The following is a 20,267-nucleotide window of genomic DNA, read 5'->3' as shown; positions in this document are numbered from 1 at the left end:
CCTAAAAATGTCACTTCATGCATGAAAAATGAACATTTTTCTGGAAGCAACTTTAGTTTATATTTCCTACATACATTACAAACATCAGTTAAGTTTTTTATCATGTGTTTTTTAAGACCAAATGGTAATCGCGTGAAGCGATATGAGCCATTGCTCGCTGAAAAAGATTTTATATTTCTTAAATTTTTTTCAAGTTCAATTAGGTGGAAACCTGACATTAAGTCAAGGCATGACAAGTATTTAGCTCTGCCCAGTTGGTCTAGAATATCATCAATTCTAGGGAGCGGGAATTTATCAGAAAGTAGTTTTTTGTTGATTTGGCGATAGTCAATTACTAATCGCCATTTCTTTTCTTCCGAATTTGGTAATGATTTTTTCGGAACTAACAAGAGTGGGCTGTTATACTCGGATACAGACGGTTCTACGACTTTGTCGTTTATTAATTTCCCTACTTGTTTTTGAATTTCTTTAACGTGGCTTTGCGGGCTTCTGTAGTTTTTAATATAAATGGGTTCATCATCTTTAAGTCTTAATGTTTATTAATAGAAATTATTTGTCGCTATAGGTTCGGTTTCCAGTCTGAACACATCACTATACTTGGTGCATAATTCTGTTAGTTGACTTTTGAATTGTTCTGGAAAATTTTTCTTTAGTTTTAAAAGTAGTTGTTCGCTTCTATTTTCTGGATTATTGCTGTGAATGTCGTAATCTGTTAAATTTTCATATTTGGTTTTGTTTACTTTGACCATTTGGTCGAAATTAGTTGTGTTTGGAAGGCGAATGTATACATGTTCGGATGCTGCTATTGTATTTGCAACATAAATTCCATTATGTATTTCTTGATTAGGAACAAATATATAATCATTTACTGTATTAATGTCTATTTTTCGAATTACTTCGGATCTGGCTGGCAAGAGAACTGTATTGTTGCCAGCACTATATGTTATCGGAATATGAATTGGAAAATTTAAATTTTGAGGTCTAATTATAAACCAGTCTTCACTTAGTTTGAAATCTAATTGACAATTGAATTTTTTAATAAAATCAATGCCTATTATTCCATCACACGATATTGAAAAATCGGAATGTACTATATGAAATTCGTGTGGTATAATATATTTTGTTGATTGAAGTTCTATTCAAGTTTTTCCTTGAGATTTTATTACACCCTGGCCTATGCCTTGGATGTTTATAATTTATTCTTCTTGAATTTTGAAATTGTCTGAATTTATTTTTAAAAGTGAGATATCTGCATCAGTATCTATTAGGAATGTGAGTTTATTTATAGTTGAATGATTATAAAAACTATATTAAGACTGTAATTGATGGAATGAACCCTTACATTTACTGGTTGTTTCCTAAAGGGTTCTGAGAGTTTTCCGGCGTATTTTGCGCCATTCTGACATTGTTACTATTATAACCTTGGTTGGAGTTACATCGGCCTCTTCCTCCACGGTTATTGAAATTATTGTTATTTTTGTTACCGCCTCGGTTATAATTGTTGTGCTTGTAATTTCTGCCACGATTATAACCTCGGACTCCTCTATTATTATTGTTTGCACCTCGTCGATAATACAGGACAGTGTTACTTTGACCTGTTATCCCCGTGCAGCTATTAACAAATTTGGAGACGGTATCATTCATATTTATGAATGTGCCTGCCTGCATGATAAGTTTTAGCTTATCAATTGAACAATTTTGGGTCATAGCTTTTACAGCTGTTGTAGTGCTGTATTTGTTTGCTAGTGATTGGCTTAGACGTTCACTGATATAGGCGCCTTCAAGGGCCTTTGCCAGTTTTTCCACCTCTTGAGTGTATTATTTAGCCGTTTTATTTTTCTGTTGCAAATTAAGAAGCTTAGCAGATATAACTTCTACCGATTCTCCTTTTATTGCATTTGATAGTTGCGTAATGATTGCAGCAATTGTCTGCTCATTACTTATTAAATTTCTCGATAAAGCTGGAGATCATACTTTTTATTTAAGTTAACCAACTTATCCCTTAGACGCTGTAAAACGTCTGAAGTTTAGACTCTTTGTAAACTTGTCAGTTTATTTTGACACTCGGTAACTAGAGTCCTGATTTCATTGTACTCATATACAAGGATCTCAGTATGTTTAATTATGGTGGGTCTTAAAACTGGTGCACTTTTATTAAGGCACTTGTATGATTTATCGAAATTTTCTCTATGCCGCTTTATCTTTTCTACTTTTTGGGACCAGTCCATGTAAACTTCTGCTACTTAAATATTTAAGTAGTGGCTTAGACCTTGTCTAAGTCGTTGGCTCGACTCATGTAGCGCTTCCTCAGTGATTTTTTATGAAGAAGATAAATCTTCAGAAGGATGTTTACTGAGGCTATTACAATGAGTATTATTAGCAGTATGTTTGTTAACTGCACATGGGAGTGGTGTCTACGACTTTTACTACGTTAACTTCATTGGCAGTGCTATCATCTGCCTTTGATTGTTTGCCTCCCATATAAATACTCTTGCTTTTTGATTTGACTACTACCTATGCAGACGTACTAAGACAAATGTTGTCTGCCTTAGAATCGGATACTCGTCAATAATTGTTTTTATTTTGACGGTAGTGAAGACAAGATTATTCCGCTCTCTATTTTAGAACATAAATAGAGTGGACTCATCAAACTATTTTGATATGAATTCTCTATGCCTTTGCAAAATTTGTATGGGTCGCATACGAAAGTCTGTATAGTCGTTACATACTTTGTTAATCGTGTCCTCGATCATGCTAATTCTTGATCATAATTTTGAATTACCTAATGAGACAAACGGACACTTATTTCTTTATATACCAACTGAACGAATTATTAATTTTTAATTTCCTCTTTTCAATTTAAATTTCGTGTATATACTCAAAGTTTAGTAATGTTTTTGTACTTATGTACAATTAGATATACATATATTTTTGTTCGGTTTAATTTAGGCAGAAGACCATTTTTTATACCCTGAACCCATTAAAAATGGGTATAAGGGTACATTGTATTTGTGCAAAATCCGAATGTATGTAACAGGCAGAAGGAAGCATCTCCGACCCCACAAAGTTTATATATTCTTGATCAGCACCAATAGCCGAGTCGATCTAGCCATGTCCGCCTGTCTGTCCGTTCGTCCGATCTCAGAATCTATACAAGCTAAAGACTTGAAATTTTAGATGTAGGTGCTCCTAGCTCCAGCGCAGATCCAGTTTGTCTCCGATAATCGATAACTAACTCCGTTTCCAAGCAATCGATAAAAATCGACATCCTGTTTTTTAGCAAATTGGGTAAATAATAAGAGCTAGAGCCACCAAACATGATATGTTGCTTCTAGAATATTATAGATTTTTCAAGTATCTTTCATTTCATACCTATCGCCACCTCCCCGCTACCACCGCAGAGCTATAAATGAAGTTAATAACCCAACTTTTATTGCCAACCAATTTATCCACAATTTAAATGCAATTGACTTTTTATTACAATAAGATATACTGTAGAAAATTTCATAAAGATCGGTTAAGAAAAACCAAAGTTATATACAACTGCGCAATTGAATGGGGCAGCAGCTTTAAGAATTTCTGTATACATGTACACACACACATTCATGCGCGTCTGCTTCCAATTCTAACAGCATGGTAATTGCATCGTTCCTTTTTTATCATAAGTACTTAATTGTTAGTGTGGCTGCTGAGTAGAGGCATAGCAGGTGGTGCGGTCTGTCGCGAGTTTTTGCTGGTGTGGCTGTTGAGTAGAGGCGACAGCAAATAATGCGGTCAGTTGCCAGTTCGAGCCCTGCCAAGGGAACTTTTTTTTATTAATTTATTAGGTGTTAGAATAAGAGGGTTCAGGGTTCGGGAGCTCCCGACTAGAGCCTCTTACTTGTTTTTTCTTTTAATATTAATATTCATATATAATATGGGATCATACATAAAATTAAAAAGGAATTATCCTAAAGAATTTACAAATGCGTAATGTTAAATTCGTTTTCGTTTACTTTTACAAGACAATTTTTTGTTTGGATCGTTCATTTTGAGGTTTTATTACATATAATTATTGAATTTGATGCTTTTATTGATAACAAGTCGGGTTTTGTTTTTCTTGTTTGTTTTCTGCTTAAAACGCGTCTTAAATTTTTTTTTACAATCTGTATTTTTCCTACCTATTGTTTCGAATGGCTGTACTGGCCAAACGTCTTGCGGTCGACTCAATTGTCGTCGGGCATTACAATTTTTAAGTTTTATTTATTACTATTCAGTTTAATACGTTGGGCGCTGTCGGTACTGTTGTTATAGGGTCTTCTTCTTCTTCATCTTCTTCCCACGTAGGCATAAGGGGCGGTTTGCCTCTCATGCAACTCGTCTCAGTTGCTAGTATTCCCTCGTAGGCATAAGCGGCGGCTTGCCTCTCATGCGTTGGTTGAGTCTCCTTCCTTAGTGCGGCAGGTTCCCTCGCAGTGGGGGCTGAAGTGGGGGCCCTCACAATCTGGTGGGCATCTGCATGGGCGTGCTGGTATCTGTCTTGGCGGTGGACGATGATTCTTTGTTAGTTGTTTTATATTTACATGTGAGGGACAGGGATCGCTCTTCGATTTTAATAACGACTCGAGATGTTCGAGTTCGTCATTTAGTTTCACTGCAGTGTCCCATGGGAGGGGAGTTTTGCATTTAAAAAGGAGTCTTACGATTTCAGACTTTCTCCGTCTGATTCGCTTCTTAATGCCACTGCGTCTTGGCTTTTTTTTTTGCCTTAGGGCTCATGCCGTATACTCACTCAATATATATATATTTTTTTTTTTTTGTCCAGCTCCAGTCCAGCTCCAAGCAGGTTGTAGTTATTATTTGCTGTGTGTGTGTCTACCTTATGGTGGGCATGGCCACGGCCGCCTGAGTTTGGGTGACATCGGTTTCACGCCAGAGCTGGGTAACGGTCTTGGTCTGTGTGAAGAATTAGGCTGTTGCTGCTGCCCCTGCTGCACCTGCGGTTTCCAATTTTATATTTTATATTTATTTGCACTATTACTTTTGAACATGTTCTTGACACTTGTCACGGTCCCCATGTAAAAAGAGCACTCTTTAAATGAAAAAGCCAGCACGTCAGTGCTATTTAGTATATTGGTTCAGAATGAATTTATTCAGTGTTTATAATGTTCGCTTAGCCTATGGATATACATATATACTTATGCTGTTATTCGTTAACACCTACAAAGAGAGGGAGAGTGAGTAGCTCGCATATGCCTGTATTAGTGAGCATATATATTGCTCACGGAATGCGGTCAGTACGAGCGTGGGATATGCAGCATAAGCATAAACGGTCAGCTAGTGAGGCTAGTGAACCGCGCCGCGTAATATGAGACCGAGCCAATACATAATGTGGCTCTGGGCTCGTTTACTATATTATTGTAATTGTATTAAACAAAGTGCTGCATACTTTATATTTAAGTACAGGGTATTCTGCAAGGGCATATACGCACTACACTCCGTCTCTTTTTCTTTGGATTCATTGTTATTTGAAAGGTAGGACTCAAAGAGTAATGCTGAGGCTGACTACCTCTAAACGGGTTCACGTTACTTCTTGGGTTCCTCAAGGTAGTCATCTTGGACCCTTACTCTTTACACTGTTTATAAACGATGTCAAACTTTTTCCATCATACACTAATCCCCTACATCATTCTCATCTACAAGACGATTTAAACGCCTATTATGATCTGACCACTGTATAATATATCTGCCATAGGAACGATCGGTGGAAAATAAGGTTTTGTTGTATGAAAAACATTTTGTTCTACAAGATGTCTTGACCAATCTCGGCATTTGTTAGTTTTACTATACTCATCATATATAGGCAAAATCATATAAAGATCGGACCACTATATCATAAAGCTGCCATTGGAACGATCAGTCCGAAATTAAAAACATTTTGTTTTTCAAGATATCTTTACCAAACTCGGCATTAATTAGTTTTACTATACTCCTCATATATAGGCAAAATCATAATAAGATCGGACCACTATATCATAAAGCTGCCATAGGAACGATCGGTCGAAAATTAAGTTGTTGTATGAAAAATAGTTTGCTTTTCAAGATATCTTGACCAAACTGGGCGTTTATTAGTTTTACTATACTCTTCATATAAAGGCAAAATCATATTAAGATCTGACCACTATATATCTGGATAGAAACGACGGTCGAAAATTATGTTTTGTTGTATGAAAAATATTTTGTTTTTCAAGATATCTTGACCAATCTCGGCATTTATTAGTTAAACTGTACCCCTCATATGTAGGCAAAATCATATTAAGATCGGACTACTATATCATAAAGTTGCCATGAGAACGATCGGTCGAAAATTAAGTTTTGTATGAAAAATATTTTGCTTTTCAAGATATCTTGACTAAACTCCGCATTTATTAGTTAAATTATACTCCTCATATACATGCTTAATTCTATTAAGATCGGACTAGTATATCATATAGCTGCCATAGGAACGATCGGTCGAAAATTAAGTTGTATGAAAAAACATTTTCTTTTTCAAGATATCTTGACCAAATTCGGCGTTTATTAGTTTTACTATACTCTTCATATAAAGGCAAAATCATATTAAGATCTGACCATTATATATCTGCCATAGGAACGACGGTCGAAAATTATGTTTTGTTGTATGACAAAGATTTTGTTCTGCAAAATATCTTGACCAAACTCGGCATTTATTAGTTTTACTATACTCTTCATATAAAGGCAAAATCATATTAAGATCTGACCACTATACCATATAGCTGTTATAGGAACGATCGGTCGAAAACTAAGTTGTATGAAAAAACATTTTCTTTTTCAAGATATCTTGACCAAATTCGGCGTTTATTAGTTTTACTATACTCCTCAAATGAAGGCAAAATCATATTAAGATCGGACCACTATACCATATAGCTGTTATAGGAACGATCGGTCGAAAACTAAGTTGTTGTATGAAAAAACATTTTGTTTTTCAAGATACCTTGACCAAACTCGGCATTTATTAGTTTTACTATACTCCTCATATATAGGCAAAATCATAATAAGATCGGACCACTATATCATAAAGCTGCCATAGGAACGATCGGTCGAAAATTAAGTTGTTGTATGAAAAATAGATTGCTTTTCAAGATATCTTGACCAAACTGGGCGTTTATTAGTTTTACTATACTCTTCATATAAAGGCAAAATCATATTAAGATCTGACCACTATATATCTGCATAGAAACGACGGTCGAAAATTATGTTTTGTTGTATGAAAAATATTTTGTTCTTCAAGATATCTTGACCAATCTCGGCATTTATTAGTTAAACTGTACCGCTCATATGTAGGCAAAATCATATTAAGATCGGACTACTATATCATAAAGTTGCCATGAGAACGATCGGTCGAAAATTAAGTTTTGTATGAAAAATATTTTGCTTTTCAAGATATCTTGACTAAACTCCGCATTTATTAGTTAAATTATACTCCTCATATACATGCTTAATTCTATTAAGATCGGACTAGTATATCATATAGCTGCCATAGGAACGATCGGTCGAAAATTAAGTTGTATGAAAAAACATTTTCTTTTTCAAGATATCTTGACCAAATTCGGCGTTTATTAGTTTTACTATACTCTTCATATAAAGGCAAAATCATATTAAGATCTGACCATTATATATCTGCCATAGGAACGACGGTCGAAAATTATGTTTTGTTGTATGACAAAGATTTTGTTCTGCAAGATATCTTGACCAAACTCGGCATTTATTAGTTTTACTATACTCCTTATATATAGGCATAATCATAATAAGATCGGACCACTATATCATAAAGCTGCCATAGGGACGATCGGTCGAAAATTAAGTTGTTGTATGAAAAATAGTTTGCTGTTCAAGATATCTTGACCAAACTCGGCATTTATTAGTTAAACTATACTCCTCATATGTAGGCAAAATCATATTAAGATCGGACCACTATGTCATAAAGTTGCCATAGGAACGATCGGGTGAAAATTAAGTAATATGTAAAAATATTTGTTTTTAAGATATCTTGACCAAACTCGGCATTTATTTGCTTAACTATACTCCTCATATATATGAAAAAAATTATAAAGATCTGACCACTATATCATATATCTGCCATTGGAGCGAACGGTCGAAAACTAGGTTTTGTTGTATAAAAAACATTTTGTTCTACAAGATATCTTGACCAAACTTGGCATTTATTTGTTTTACTACACTGCTCATATAAATGCAAAATCATATTAAGATCTGACCATTATATATCTGCCATAGGAACGACGGTCGAAAATTATGTTTTGTTGTATGACAAAGATTTTGTTCTGCAAGATATCTTGACCAAACTCGGCATTTATTAGATTTACTATACTCTTTATATATAGGCAAAATCATAATAAGATCGGACCACTATATCATAAAGCTGCCATAGGGACGATCGGTCGAAAATTAAGTTGTTGTATGAAAAATATTTTGCTTTTCAAGATATCTTGACCAAACTCGGCATTTATTAGTTAAACTATACCCCTCATATGTAAGCAAAATCATATTAAGATCGGACTACTATATCATAAAGTTGCCATGAGAACGATCGGTCGAAAATTAAGTTTTGTATGAAAAATATTTTGCTTTTCAAGATATCTTGACTAAACTCGGCATTTATTAGTTAAATTATACTCCTCATATACATGCTTAATTCTATTAAGATCGGACTAGTATATCATATAGCTGCCATAGGAACGATCGGTCGAAAATTAAGTTGTATGAAAAAACATTTTCTTTTTCAAGATATCTTGACCAAATTCGGCGTTTATTAGTTTTATGTATGAAAAACATTTTGTTCTACAAGATATCTTGACCAAACTTGGCATTTATTTGTTTTACTACACTGCTCATATAAATGCAAAATCATATTAAGATCTGACCACTATATATCTGCCATAGGAACGACGGTCGAAAATTAGGTTTTGTTTTATGAAAAACATTTTGTTCTTCAAGATATCTTGACCAAACTCGGCATTTATTAGTTTTACTATACTCCTTATATATAGGCAAAATCATAATAAGATCGGACCACTATATCATAAAGCTGCCATAGGAACGATCGGTCGAAAATTAAGTAGTTGTATGAAAAATATTTTGCTTTTCAAGATATCTTGACCAAACTCGTCATTTATTAGTTAAACCATACTCCTTATATGTAGGAAAAATCATATTAAGATCGGACCACTATATCAACGATCGGTCGAAAATTAAGTTTTGTTGTATGAAAAAACACTTTGTTTTTCAAGATATCTTGACCAACTCGGCATTTATTATACCTGTTGAGTTCCCAGGAATCAAATTAACTATCCTACCAAGCGGCTACCGCATGGGAGGCAGAATTGTGTTTGAGTGCGACATTTAGCTCGCTTTTGTAGCAAGGTGAGGTACTCTTCACGCCATCGAGCCCAGAACACCTGTGTAGCTGCGTCACACGCTGCCAGCCATCCAAACGGTCGTAGTTTAATTTGGTCAAGTCTGGCTCAAACAAGAGTACGAAGCTCTTCAAAAGTAAGTAAAGAGCGGCCGACAGAGCGATAGAAGTGGTGCTTGGCCAACTTTACGAACGAACTTCACGAAGAACGGAGAGGGGGGGATAGATTTCCACTCGATGTCATCGGCGAGGCAGAACTGCTAAGCAAGAGACGTTTCAAATCCACTAGCTCATTCTTCGATCCGACGAAGTTTGTTGCATTTTCGGATCAAATTTGACTGGGTTTGCCACGAGTGGCGATGAATCGCTTCAGGGCACTCAAAAATGTAGCAGTCGATAGGTCCTTGACAAGCTCTAGGTGCATTGCCTTGCTGGTGAAACAAATAATGACGCTGACATAGCACTTGATGGATGGCTTTTTACGAACTTCCGACTTATGGAAGAATTGTCCGCAATAATCGACTCCAGTTACGGTGAAGGCTTGAACGACGTGCTGACGTTCCCTTGGAAGACTTGCCATCGTAGGCTCGAAAAAAATGGGCCTCGCTGTGAAGCACCTCACACATCTACTGACTGCTTTAGAGACTGTTCTTAATCCACCAATCGGCCAAAATTTAAGTCGAATTTTGGCTACAAGTGCACGGGGACCAGGGTGAGATTCCTCTCATGAAACTGAACGAAGACAGCTAAGATGATTGCATGACGCCGAGACGGTATAGTGGGGTGTTGCGCATCATAGTCCAGGGACGAATTGTTAAGCAGAGAGTTAAATCTGCATGTGGAGACTTAAGAATTAGAACTGTGTCTCTAAAAAGAATGTCAGCTCGATTTTGGTATGTCGAAAAATATCGCCAATCCATACTGGCAGTGAGTTCTTGTATGACACGATTTGCCATGAAAACGTTAAATTTGAAAGTCTCATCTCTTATCCAGGATAGGACAACGGACGAATCGCACCAGCAATAAGACTGACTGACAAAGATGCCTGTGCGCTTGACTTCATGAATCAGACTAGCCAACAGCTTCGCTCCACACAATTCCAGTTTTGGGACAGTCAATGCTTTTAATCGCAACTCGAGACTTGCAGCAAGGGATACGACTTGTGGCTAATGGAATCCTGGCCACTACGTAGATGCAGGCCTCCACACTGGCATAGGCCTCCACACTGGCATCGCAGAAAACATGTTTTTCAACATCAGCTCCTTCGAATAGTACTACTCTGGGAAACGATACATGGCGAATGTTGCGAACACTGCTGCATAGCTCCCTCCAGGTCGTATCACGTGCAATTGGCAAGCGTTCATCCCAAGTTAATTTATCCTTACAAAGCTGTTAAAGAAATATCCTTGCCTTAGTTATGACTGGTCGCAAAAGTCCAAGCGGATCATTAAACCGGGCAACAATAGACAGAACTGATCGCCTGCAGGGTTTAACAGTACAATCTAGAACAGAAAATAAATATAGCAACTGGTCGATCTCTGGATCCCATACAAGACCAAGGTCCTTGGTGACTTCGCTTCCATTATCGAACTTTAAGTACTGTTCCCTATCTTCCTAAGCTATTCCATTGAGTACTTCTTGGTGACTGGAACACCACTTTCCAGGCTTGAAGTTTCCACGAGACAATATCCCAGCCGTCTGCCCAAATTTCTCTCTGGCTTCAGCAACTCAGTTGGCTCCGGATATCAAATCGTCAACGTAAAACTCCTGCTTGATGGCATCCGATCCAATTGGAGATGCATCACGCTCATCAAAGGCCAACTGGCGCATTGCGCCCACGGACTGAATTGATGCCGATTTGCTCCCATATGTTACTGTGTCTAATTTAAATATTTCGATATCCTTCTGAGGCGAGTCCCTCCATAGGATGCACTGGAAGTTACTATCAGGCGAAGTCACTCGGACACAACGATACATTTTGCTAATTTCAGCTGTGAGAGCAACTTCGATCCGGATATAATAGCATTTTGAGAAACATGGTTTAACTGAACCATATGTGATTTTGAGGGCTTTTCGAATATTTTGAGTGAATATATTTAGAAATGATCGGCCGACTCGACGTGGCGGGGTGTTAATTGCCGTTAAGCCACTCTCCAGTCAGAACTTTTCTGTTTTAGTACGCCTACAGAAGCTGAGATTGTCTCAGTTAAGGTGTCTTTTCCTACACGGAATATCTATGTTACATGCTCTCTCCTTCTGATATTCAAGTTTATATGAAACATATAACTTGTATTGAAGAAGTTTTTTTTACACGTGCGGGATAATGAGCTATTTATGGTGTTGGGTGATTTTAATTTGCAATTTTTGATGGCCGTAAATTATCTAGTGTTCTCAGCACAGCACGATTTTATAGACTGCATGCTTGATCTTTAGTTGTTTCAAATCAATTCAGTTTTTAATCATTTAAATAGAACACTTGACCTTGTTGTAAACGACTACCTTATTTCTAATGTGTCTAGGTTCCCTCCTTTATCTTTTCCTGAGGATGTATATCCTACTTTAGAGATAGCATTGCTCAATTGTAATCCTCTCATTTCGTGTTCATCAGCCTATAAGTCCCGCCGTTGCTTTCGCAAAGGAAATTATTCATTGCTGAATCAGCTTATTTAAGCAACCGATTGGTTTTACTTATATGACTCTGTTGATATGAATACTCCCATTACTTTCTTTTTATATCACCCTGAACTCCCTCTTAGATGTATGTACTCCCAAGTCAATTCCTCGGACTACTTTATCAAAACCACCCTGGTTTACTCCCAGATTATCACATCTAAAAAATGTAAAATCTTAATATTTTAAAAAGTTGAAAAAGCCATAGCCAAGTAGTACTTCTTTCTTCTGAATTCTCAATGCTATGAGAGTTATCCAACTCATTGTTAAAGACAATTTGTGCAAGAGCTGTCCGAGACAGCTCTATAATTTGTTAAACTTGAATCGTAAATCTTCAAGATTGTCATTTAGCAATCACTCTGATTCTGATTGTGAATCTGATTCTTTGCTAACTTTTTGCAATCAACTTACTCTTCAGTCTTTCCTAATACTAATTCTTACCCGCATACTATTTCTTCCGCTAGTTCTATACCTCCTCCCATTATTTCACACTCCTCTCTCTTATTAGCTATAAACTCTTTAAAATCTTACTCTTACTCTCCTGGGCCTGAAAATATTTCTACTTGTCTATTCAAGGAGTGTACTTCTTCCCTTTTTTATCCATTGCTAAAGCTTTTTAATCTATCCCTTGAATCTTCTGTCTTTTTATCTCTTTGGAAAGAATCTTATATCATACCTCTCCACAAGAAAGGTGGAAAGTCTGATATACTAAATAACAGGGTAATTGCTAAACTGTCCGCTATCACTAACTTATTTGAAAAAATAATCACTTCGACTTTAAAGCATTTCTGCAAATCAGTTGTTTTACTTTTTAAATTTGACCGAATGGGTTTCCCTTCGTCTCTTTTGCTTTAGATTAAACTCTTATTTAAAAGGCTGGACCCAAAGAGGATGAGAGGCTGACTAACTCTGGTGTTCTCCAAGGTAGTCATCTAGGATCACTACTCTTCATTTTTTTTATAAATGATATCCCCTCTGTTATATGAGATACCCGTGTACTCATGTATGCGGACGATATGAAACTTTTTCTATCATACACTAATGCCCTACATCATTCTCGTCTACATGACGATTTGAACGCTATGCAACTTTGGTGTTCGGCCAATCAATTGCATCTAAATTGTTCAAAGTGGATGGACAGTTATGACATTAAGGACCCTAATCTTCGGCTGCCTAATCTTTGGTTAACGCCCCGGTAGCGACGAGGCCAGCCAGCAAAAAACTGGTTTATAAAACTACTGACACTACCAAATTTTAAGGCTGGCTGGTTAGAAACACCAACCCAAGCCCGATATTGAACAGCTGTGTTGACGTTGAGACTGCGATTGATACTTTGATAAAAAATATCAACTACGCATGCCGGTGCGTGCCCTATGATTCTAGACAGGGAAATCCATCTTTGGAGCCGGCAGATTGCTGAGCTCCTCCACGAGAAACGGCGACTCAGGCGTATCTGATTTCTTTCAAGAAAGACAGCGCCTAATAGAGCCACCAAGGCTTTAAAGGAGACGCCGAGGAGGAGTGCATTCGACTCCTTCCTGGAGGAACTTGAACCCGGTGACCCCTCTACAATCTATGGCAAGTGACTATAGGATGCAGAGGCCAACAAGGAGAGCAGGCCCAGTCAAAAATACAGACGGCCGCTGGTACAGATCTGAGGCGGACAGGGCCAATGCGTTCGCAAATCATTGGAAAGCGTTTTCACGCCTTTGCCCAGATACGATCCTGAGGAAAGGGCCGAGGTAGAGCATACATCATACACTAATCCGCTACATTATCCTCGTCTACAAGACGATTTGAATGCTATGCAACTTCGGTGTTGGGCCAATCAATTGCATCTAAATTGTTCAAAGTGTATGTTTATAACATTTAATCGTACTATACCTTATCTTGTCAGCTATACAATCGACAATATCCCCTTGCAACGTGTACTAACAGTTAAGGATCTAGGCTTTATTTTTGATTCAAAACTCTGTTTTAATCTCCACATAGATACCATCGATAATGAGGCAAAAGGTGCACTTGGATTCATTAAATGATGGTCTAAAGAGTTTAACGATCCTTTTATAACAAAACTTCTGTACATCTGTCTTGTTCGCCCTATCCTTGAATACTGCTCTTGCATCTGGTCTCCACAGTATAACAATAGCCAGGATATTATTAAATCGGTTCAGAAGCCATTTGCCTTACGAGGTTTAAATTGGGACCCTAATCTTCGGTTGCCATCCTACTCCAGCAGGCTGCTTTTTCTTAACCTTCCGTCGTTAACCTAGGCTAAGCTAGGCACAATCCTTTTCGCGTGCTATGTAAAAATTATAATAGTTTGCATCACGTTTTCTCTACCCCTAACAAAATTGTTGCTCTCATGATACCTTCGGGAAATCACTGACCATTCCCAGCTATGAGCAGGGCCATAGCCGCCTGGACAGTCTGTAAATTTTCCCCCACCGGGTCGGTGATTTCCCATTAATTTTCTCTAAGTCCTATCAACTGAACACTCTTTATATGTAACTTACAATTCTTCACTTTATTAACAATCTTCTCACTTTCTTTTTCCTATTAATTGTATTTTCTTAATTAATATAGCAAATTAAGATTATTTTTAATTTTACTTAAGAAACCTTTTTCTTATTTATAACCTTCTGCTTAGATGTAGGCTCTAATAGCGTCACTGGCAAAACTAGCTGAAAATAAAACACCTTCATCGGTCGGTGATGCTATTTAGAAAATTGTGTTCTTTAACTAGGCTTTTAAGCATAGTTTGCCACTTTTCATTGTATAGTCTATTGAATAATGAGGAAGACGCCCGTTTTGAACAATAATAAAGAATTTCTCTTCAAGGTCGTTTTTCTCCAATGAAAGAGCTGGTTGTGGAGCGGCAATTCTTATCAGGAATAATAGATTTATTTAATAGATTTTAATAGATCGCTCCCATTCAAGAGGATTGGGTCCAATATGCATTTAAAAAAGTAAGTACTGTACTGGGTAACAGCCCCAGATTTGTTATAGGCGGTGCCTTTAACGCCAAAGATTTCTGGTGGGGCTGCAGATGAAACAGCCCGAAAGGACAAGCGTTGTTCAGAGGGATCCACACCGAAAACTTTAACTCCCACTCCACTGGTGCGTCAACATACTGGCCTTCCGATCCCCAGAAGGTGCCTGATGGGAGGGGACCACAGCCCGATCACGCTCCGAATTAACGCCCCGGTAGCGACGAGACCAGCCAGCAAAAAGCTGGTTTATAAAACTACTGACACTGCCAAATTTTTAAGCTGGCTGGTTCGAAACACCAACCCAAGCCCCGATATTGAACAGCTGTGTTGACGTTGAGACTGCCATTGATACCTTGATTAAAAATATCAACTACGCACCGGCATACGCGGCCCTAGGATTCTCGACAGGGAAATCCATCTTTGGAGCCGGCAGATTGCTGAGCTCCTCCACGAGAAACGGCGACTCAGGCGTATCTGATTTCTTTCAAGAAAGACAGCGGCTAATAGATCCACCAAGGCTTTAAAGGAGACGCCGAGGAGGAGTGCATTTGACTCCTTCCTGGAGGAACTTGAGCCCGGTGACCCCTCTACAATATGGCAAGTGACTAAAAGGATGCAGAGGCCAACAAGGAGAGCAGGCCCAGTCAAAAATACAGACGGCAGCTGGTACAGATCTGAGGCGGACAGGGCCAATGCGTTCGCAAATCATTGTAAAGCGTTTTCACGCCTTTGCCCAGATACGATGTTGAGGAAAGGGCCGAGGTAGAGCATACATCATACACTATTCCGCTACATTATTCTCGTCTACAAGACGATTTGAACGCTATGCAACTTTGGTGTTCGGCCAATCAATTGCATCTAAATTGTTCAAAGTGTATGTTTATGACATTTAATCGTACTATACCTTATCTTGTCAGTTATACAATCGACAATATCCCCTTGCACCGTGTACTAACAGTTAAGGAACTAGGCTTTATTTTTGATTCAAAACTCTGTTTCAATCTTCACATAGATACCATCGATAATGAGGCAAAAGGTGTACTTGGATTCATTAAATGATGGTCTAAAGAGTTTAAGGATCCTTTTATAACAAAACTTCTGTACATCTCTCTTGTTCGCCCTATCCTTGAATACTGCTCTTGCATCTGGTCTCCACAGTATAACAAAAGCCAGGATCGAATTGAGTCGGTTCAGAAGCAATTTGGCGTACGAGGTTTAAATTGGGACCCTAATCTTCGGTTGCCATCCTACTCCAGCAGGCTGCTTTTTCTTAACCTTCCGTCGTTAACCTAGGCTAAGCTAGGCACAATCCTTTTCGCGTGCTATGTAAAAATTATAATAGTTTGCATAACGTTTTCTCTACCCCTAACAAAATTGTTGCTCTCATGATACCTTCGGGAAGACGCTGACCATTCCCTGCTATGTGCAGGGCCATTGCCGCCCGGACAGGCTGTAAATTTTCCCCCATTTCGGTGGTTTCCCATTAATTTTCTCTAAGTCCTATCAACTGAACACTCTTTATATGTAACTTACAATTCTTCACTTTATTAACAATCTTCTTACTTTCTTTTTCTATTAATTGTATTTTCTTAATTAATATAGCAAATTAAGATTATTTTTAATTTTACTTAAGTAAACTTTTTCCTATTTAAAACCTTCTGCTTATATGTAGGCTCTAATAGCGTCACTGCCAGAACTAGCTGAAAATAAAACACCTTCATCGGTCGGTGATCCTATTTAGAAAATTGTGTTCTTGAACTAAGTTTTTAAGCATATAATTCCACTTTCCATTGTATAATTTACGGAATAATGAGGAAGACGCCCGTTTTGTCGAACAATAATAAAGAAATAAATAAATAAATATATGCTGCTTATTTCCGGGACGCATTTCAAGGTCGTTTTTCTCCTTTGAAGGGTACGCCCTCATTCACGCCACCCATCCCAATGATTGAGCTCGTTGTGGAGCGGCAATTCTTATCAGGAATAATAGATTTATTTAATAGATTGATCTCGCTCTCATTCAAGAGGATTGGGTCCAATCTGCCACTCCACTGGTGCGCCAACATACTGGCCTTCCGATCCCCAGAAGGTGCCAGATGTCCTGGAGTTTGCCATATCCCGAGGGGTGGATCCAGTGAGAACTCAGGCGATACCTGATAAGGTTCTGTTTACGGACCACAGCGCGATCATGCTCCGAATTAACGCCCCGGTAGCGACGATGCCAGCCAGCAAAAAGCTGGTTTATAAAACTACTGACACTGCCAAATTTTAAAGCTGGCTGGTTAGAAACGCCCGATATTGAACAGCTGTCTTGACGTTGAGACTGACATTGATACCCTGATAAAAAATATCAACAACGCACCGACCTACGCGGCCCTTTGACTTAGACATGCCCTCGGATTCAAGACAGGGAAATCCATCTTTGGAGCCCCCAGATTGCTGAGCTCCTCAACGAAAAACGGCGACTCAGGCGTGTCAGATTTCTTTCAAGAAAGACAAGGGCTAATAGAGCCACCAAGGCTTTAAAGGAGACGCTCAGGAGGAGTGCATTTGACTCCTTCCTGGAGGAGCTTGAACCCGGTGACCCCTCTACAATCTATGGCAAGTGACTAAAAGGATGCAGAGGCCAACTAGGGGAGCAGGCCCAGTCAAAAATACAGACGGCAGCTGGTACAGATCTGAGCCGGACAGGGCCAATGCGTTCGCAAATCATTGGAAAGCGTGTTCAAGCCTTTGCCCAGATACGCTCCTGAGGAAAGGGCCGAGGTAGAGCAGCTACTCTCTCGGGAGCATCAAGGCCGCAGTCAAATACCCTCGGTCCTTGCCAATCTCGCTATTAACAATACTCTCAACAATTCTTGGAACAGTATTCCTGCGTAGAATAGTGCCAGTCTTGGACGATGCTGGCTTAATTCCTGATGGCCAATTTAGTTTCAGGTACGGTCATGGAATCCCTGAAAAATGCCTTGGAGTTGTGCAACGAGAGTAGTTTGAAAGTTAATAATACTGCTGCGCCGTAATGTTTGATAGTTCTCAGTTGAGAGTGATTGACGTGTTTTACCTGTACTCCATGATTTTTATATATTTTTGGGGCTTTAATCCTGCTTTTTTTTTCAAAATGTTGCATTTTTTTACGCTTTATTAAAAGAACTTTTATAAATTGTGCAAAGTGTTATCTGTTGTGCAGCGTAAGACTGTAAATTATTGCATTTATAAAACGCGGCGTCAGTACCGTGTTGTTGTTATTGCCTGTTTTGAATCTTTTGATTTGATGCTCCCCTGTGAATACACTTGTTTGTGCGTGTGTTCGCTGCATGTTTCTGCTTGTGCATCGCGCTCTCGCAAATTTTCATACCCTTACAGAAGGTATTATAATTTTGTCGGGAAATGTGTAACGCATAGAAGGAGACATCTCCGACCCCATAAAGTATTCTTGATCAGCATCAACAGCCCAGTCGATAGAGCCATGTCCGTCTGTCCGTCTGTCTGTTTCTATATCATATAGCTGCCATAGGACCGATCGGTCGAAAATTAAGTTTTTGTATGAAACATTTTGTTTTTCAAGATATCTTGACGAAACTCGGCATACAGGGTACTATTTCTGCCCAAAAAACTAGCTTCATCTTCTGACCAAATCTTTATTCATTATCAGAATGTCAGAGGTCTCATTTCAAAGCTTATAAATCTTTTCATGGCCAGCACTTCCTTCGATTCGGATATATCTGATTTTGAGATTTTTTCGAATAACTTTATTTTGTTTAGAAATGATCGGCCGACTCGAGGTGGTGGGGTGTTAATTGCCGTTGAAGCCACTCTCCAGTCTGTTCTGTTTTAGTACGCCTACTGACGCTGAGATGGTCTCAGTTAAGGTGAATTTTCATGTCTATGTAACATGCTCTTATGTCCCACCTTCTTCTGATATTCAAGTTTATATTCATATTATTTGTATTAAAGAAGTTTCTTCACACGTGCGTGATAGTGACCTATTAATGGTGTTGGGTGATTTTAATTTGCCGAACATATCTTGGTCATTATTTACTGCTGAAAATTGTCTAGTGCCCTCAGCACAGCACGATTTTATAAAATGCATGCTTGATCTTTCGTTGTTTCAAATCAATTTAATTTCTAATCATATGAATAGAACACTTGACCTTGTATTTGTTAACGACTACCTTATTTCTAATGTGTCTAGGTCCCCTCCTTTATCTCTTCCTGAGGATGTCTATCATCCAACTTTAGAGATTACAATGCTCAATTCTAATCCTTTCATTTCGTGCTCATCAGCCAATAAGCTTTCGCAAAGGAAATTATTCTTTGCTGAATCAGCTTATTTATTCAACCGATTGGTCTTTCTTATATGACTCAGTTGATATGAATACGGCCATTAATTTTTTTATATCACCCTAAACTCCCTCTTAGATGTGTGTATTCCTAAGTCAAATCCTTCGACTACTTTTTCAAAACCACCCTGGTTGACTCCAAGATAATCACATCTAAAAAATGTAAAATCCAAATATTTTAAAAAGTTTAAAAAGTCTGGTTCGTGTACAGACGTGACTAAATATTCCATAGCCAAGTCAAACTTCTTTCCTCTTAATTCTCAATGCTATGAGAATTATCTAATTCGTTGTAAAAGGGAATTCGCCCGAAATCCGAGACAGTTTTATAATTTTGTAAACTTGAAGCGTAAATCTTCAAGTTTGCCATCTTCTTTTTTCTTGGGATGGATAAAGCTAGCAATGACACTGATTCTGCTAACCTCTTTGCTAATTTTTTCCAATCAACTTACTTTTCAGTCTGTCCTAATATTAATTCTTACCCTCATACTATTTCTTCCGCTAGTTCTATACCTCCTCCCATTATTTCACACTCCTCTCTCCTATTAGCGATAAACTCTTTAAAATCTTACACTTACTCTCCTGGGCCGGACAATATTTCTACTTGTCTATTCAAGGAGTGTACTTCTTCCCTTTTTTATCCATTGCTAAAGCTTTTTAATCTATCCCTTGAGTCTTCTGTCTTTTTATCTCTTTGAAACGAATCTTATATTATAGCTCTCCACAAGAAAGGTGGAAAGTCTGATATACTAAATAACAGGGTCATTGCTAAACTGTCCGCTATTACTAACTTATTTGAAAAAATAATCACTTCGACTTCACAGCATTTCTGCAAAT

The sequence above is a fragment of the Drosophila virilis genome, unplaced genomic scaffold (genome assembly GCF_030788295.1).
Source record: "Drosophila virilis strain 15010-1051.87 unplaced genomic scaffold, Dvir_AGI_RSII-ME tig00001642, whole genome shotgun sequence".
NCBI lineage: Eukaryota > Metazoa > Arthropoda > Insecta > Diptera > Drosophilidae > Drosophila > Drosophila virilis.
The sequence above is the reverse complement of the archived record's forward strand: the minus strand, read 5'-3'. Positions refer to the sequence as shown.